The sequence below is a fragment of the Tamandua tetradactyla genome, chromosome 2 (genome assembly GCF_023851605.1).
Source record: "Tamandua tetradactyla isolate mTamTet1 chromosome 2, mTamTet1.pri, whole genome shotgun sequence".
Lineage (NCBI taxonomy): Eukaryota > Metazoa > Chordata > Mammalia > Pilosa > Myrmecophagidae > Tamandua > Tamandua tetradactyla.
Window position 1 is genome coordinate 66194110 of NC_135328.1, and position 5433 is coordinate 66199542.

The following is a 5433-nucleotide window of genomic DNA, read 5'->3' on the forward strand; positions in this document are numbered from 1 at the left end:
TGCAGAGCAAGAAGACAGAAGGAGGCTGGGCCTTGATTGTGCCACCATGCACTGGCCCTGACTGATTCCTTCAGGACTCCTTAAACACAAGTGAAAAATAATTTTGTCAATTTTATTGATTGATGTTTTAGGTGGACATCTTGATGTACATGGACAAATGTTCATTCCTATCAAGATATATAATATCACTTCATAAATTTCCTCATGTCCCTACTCTGTCAACTCTTCCTCCTACAAGCAACTACTAATATGATTTCTATCATAATAGATGAGATTTTCCTATTTTAAAACTTATAGGGGGGTGCAAGAGTATCTGTGGTAGAATTCTCGCCTGCCATGAGAGACACTCAGATTTGATTCCTGGCCCATGCACTCTCCAAACAAACAAACAAACAAAGAAAAAGCAAAACAAAAACAAAAAATTAACAAATGGCACTGCTATAATAATATACGCACATGGAAAAAGAATGAAACGTGACCTCTACCATATAGCATACAAAAAAAAAAACAAAAACAAAACCCACATTTCTTACAGAGAGAATTAGATGATATTCTTTCCTTTGCTTCTGGCTATTTTTACTCAGCACGATGTTTTTGAGATTCATTTATGCCATTACATACAGAAGTGATCCATTAGATTTTATTAAAAAAATAAAAATTCCATTGTATAAATATGCTACCATGTGTTTATCAACTATTGATTAACATTTGGGCAGTTTTGTTATTTTTGACCACTATGAATAAAGCTGCTGTGAGCATTTGTGTGACTGTCTGGGGGGACATATGTTTCATTTCTCTTCGGAAATACCAGGAGTGGAATACTGGATTATAAGTAGGTACGTGTTTAATTTTATAAGAAACTGCCAAAAACCTCCAAAGTAGTTAAACCACTTTACCCTCCTATTAGCAATGCATGCGAGTTCTTATTTCTCATGTCCTCATCAACATTTGTATTGTCAGTCTTTCCGTTATTTCAGTTTCAGACATTCTAGTGCACACATCTCATCATTTTAATTTGCATGTTCTTGAAGACTAAAGATGTTTTCCTATTTTTCATTTATTTCTTCATCATTTATGTATCTGCTTTTGTGGAGTATCCTCCCCATTTTTATAAGGATTTTTGTCTTTTTGTTTTTTGATGTGGAAACCTATTTTATGTTTGTTTCTAATGAGAATGTCAACATCCTTTTCACTGTTGTTCCCAAGTACATATGGTATTTTTGGCTTCTTTTATGCTTTCTCCTTTCAATTGGTTTTCAAAGGTTTAACTATAATGTATGTTCATGTGAATTTCATTTTATTTACCACCTCGAGTTTTGCTGAAATTCTTGGATATGTAATTCAATATTTTACTAAAATTGTGAAATTTTTTGCGATTATTTCTCCAATGTTTTTCTTACTCATTCTCAATATTTTTCTTCTGTCTCCATTTACACATATATTAGATAGTTTGGTATTTTTGATATTCACACAGATACTAGATTCACTTTGTTTTAAACTCTTTTTCAGATTGGAAAATTTAGCCAAACCATAGTATTTTGTTTAGAATTTTCTAATATCACTAAGCAAAGTAGTAGTATAACAAATATTTTTTCCATATGCCTGTCTGTCCAGTGGCAATATAAACCTCTTAAGAATTGAATTAATAGCTAATTCATCCTTACGTTTCTTGGAGCCAACCACTGCCAAAGTACATCCTTCATAGATGATTCCTGAAGTAAGTCTGGTAAGCAACTTTTTTCCTAATATAAATGAAATATCTATGTAGCTTCATGAAGTTGTCATGATTTTGTATATTCTGTTAGTACTTGTACACTGAAAAGGTACTGCCTGATTTAAAATAACCCATTTCTGCCATTTGTTTCTCTCGTCTTTGATAAGTTATGAAGCCTTAAATTTTCTAATTTGTGAACATGTTTTTATAATGTACTGTCTCTCTCAAACTTTATATTTGGATTAAAAATGAGATATTTATACATACCAGTTGTAATATACATAATATATACATATACCATAAAATAATCTGAGAGGTTAAAATTCAAATTATTGTTACATAGAAGAGGGTTCTGAATAAATGGAACTCATGAAATAAATTCCACTTTCTGAGGAGGCAAATTATTAGGAGAAATATTAAAATTATGCTCTTCTTAACCACTTGCAGATCTATTTAATTTTGTTTGATCTAGTAATTTGTGAATATATGTGACAACACAATTTTTTCTTGAAAATACTTACAAACAACAAAATTTAGGATATATGGATGCACGCATGTCCAAATAAGGGTGCTTTGATGCATACCTCACACAATATACAAATATTAAACAAAAATGAATTAGAAACCCAAATGCAAAAATTGAAATTATAAGACCTCAAAAATAAAAATATGGGAAAATATTTGTGACCTTTGGCTAAACAAACATTTTTATCTTAAACACTGAACTGTAAAAGAAAACAAATTATAATTTGGATTTCATCAAAATTAAGAATTTTTATTCTTTGAAAGGCACAATTAAGAGAATTAAAAGGCATGCCACAAACAGGAAGACAGGGAGACTTCTATAAAGAACTATACCTAAAAATATATAAAGTACCTTTACAACTGAGTTAAAAAGACATGTGATCCTATAAACAAATGAGCAAAAGATTTTAGCAGATACTTCACAAAAGCATATGTACAGATGGCAAATAAGCACATGAAGAGATGTTCCATATCATTAGGGAAATATAATTTAAGATCACAGGAAGATACTACTACTCATGTTTCTCCCCAGTAGGATTACTCACTTTTCCTCTTTCCACACTTTACTCTTTGGAAATAAGTCACTATGCATAGGCACATATAAGGACAGGGGAGTTTTTGTCTGCCTCCTTGAAAGAACATTTTTTACATAAATTATTTAAAATTCATCTATATGGGGGATTTGTTTATTCTTCCCCAGTTATTTATTTATTCATTCATTTGTTTAATCATTTATCCATATCCGTATGGACTCATGAATATTTATCTTATATTTTAGATTATAATCTAATATTATGTAATCTGTTTTGTTGCTTAAATTGTTTCAACTTTGCCTTCTGGGAGCTCTTTCAGTTGGCTCTATGTTCCTTTGACATACTCCCATCATTGTGTTTTTGTTTATTTTAAATTTTTATTTATATATACCTTATACCCACCAAGTAAAACCTCCCCTTCCCCCCTTTTCTCAGCCCCTGTTAAGCTCTAATCTACTTTCTGTATGAACTTACTACGTATGGATATCTCATATAAATGACATCATGCAATATTTGTCCATTTGTCCCTGCTTATTTCAATGTTTTAGAGGTTCATCCATGTTGCAGTATGTCTCAGTATTATGGCAGAATAATATTTCATTGGATATATGTACCATGCTTTGTTTATCCATTCATTTGTTGATGGATACTTGGGTTGTTTCAATCTTTTGACTGCTGTTAATACTGGTGTCCAAGTATCTGTTTGAGATTCTGTTTTCATTTCATTTGACTATATACTTAAAAGCAGAATTGCTTGATCATATGATAATTTGATATTTAATTTTTTTAAAGAACCACCATATTGCTGTCTGCAGTGGCTGTTCACATTGGGGATGATGGAAAATTTTGGTAACAGATGGTGGTGATGGTAGCCCAGCATTGAGAATGTAATTAACACCATTGAATTATATATTTGAATGTGGCTAAAAGAGGAAAGCTTAGGTTGCATATATGTTACAAGAATAAAAATTTTAACAAAGCAGAACTGTACACCACAAACAGTGAAGATTATTGTAATTGATTAATTGTAATTAATAGTGCAATTATTAAAATGTTCTTTCGTGAATTGTAGCAAATGTAACACACTAATGCAAGATATCAATCAGAAGGTAGCATACGGTAACTCTGTATTCAATGCTTGATTTTTTTGTAAACTTACCCAAACTGCTCTAATAAAAAAGAAAAACTTCATTTTGTGCAAACAACTCAAGTGCAAGAACTTTCTGAATTATATTTGTACTCCCAGGACCTGGCACAGAGAACCTGGCAGAGAATCACTCAAGGATATTCGCATCAAAGATCTAGTTGCCAGTCTTGCTGTGTGACCCTGAGGGAACACATCAGAGTGTTTCCCTTCTTCTATAAATGCATTTTTCCATGGTTGAGAACAAGGGATATAAAATTTAACATCCTGCTTTTAGACAATGAATATGATTTAAGAATTTTCCTGTGTTACCAAAACTTCTTCCCAATCATTTTTACATAAGTATACATGATTGATTAAAATTCCTTTGCATAAATGTGGCATAATCTTCAAAGCCATTTTCTTGGTATTCAGCATTTGGGTTATTTTCTATTATCACCTATTATAAATAAAATTATTGCCAGTCATTTTTTAAAAAAATTGATCCTCACACAAATGAGCACGTATAAAGCTGATGACATTTGGATAAGGTTGGTGGACCGTATCAATGTCAGTACCTTGTGAGTGATATTGGATTACATTTTTGCAGGCTGTTAATATTGGAGTAAACTGACTGAAAGATACCTGGGACCTGTCTATATTATTTCTTATAACTGCATATGAATCTATAATTATTTCAAAATTAAAAAAAAGTCATCCTCAAATCCTGGAAATTTCACCTGGTTTACCTCTCCCTGTATCACAACCTAGAAACTTTCTCCAGATAATAATATGGGGTAATTATAGTGCCCACCTTCATTGTCTGCTGTCCAAAATTTTGAGAACCATTATTTGTAGATTTTATCTGTGTTTCGCTGTTCCACACAGGATGTAAGTCTGGTCACTCTTTTGTCTGAAAGCAGAAATCTCAGGATAATGTTTGAAAGTAAAGAGGGATTTAGCTTGGTGATCTTAAGAAAATGGAAATTCTTTATAACCTCGGAATTCCTGATAAGCTGCAACCTTCTGGAAGGCCTAGAGATGTAAAACAATATGTCATATTAGGCTGAAGGCACAGTTGCATGAAATAGTGGTTATGGGTGAGGTTAGAAATGTAATCTTAAACAAGAACATAATAAGCTGTGTTTGAAAAAGCAAGGGTCTGGACCTTTATTTAAAAAGCTGCTGTCATTGAAAAACATTTTTTCCTTTGATATTCACAACTTAAAATAGTCACGTTGTAAATAATATTATAGTTAAACATGGTAGGGTTATACTTTCAAAGATTCAAGAAATATTGCAAAACACTAAATGCAATATTGAACTTTAATATATTAGAGAATATTGGAGGGTTTTTTCCCAACTCAGAATATATTCTATCTTCATTTCAACCAATATATTTAAAACATGGTATCATTAATTTTTAAAACTTTTTCTGAGCATCACAATTTTCAAACCTGGAGAATTTACTTCATTTGAACATGAATTACCTTTCTTGAATATGATTCCATTTAATGTATTTCATTATGTATACAAAA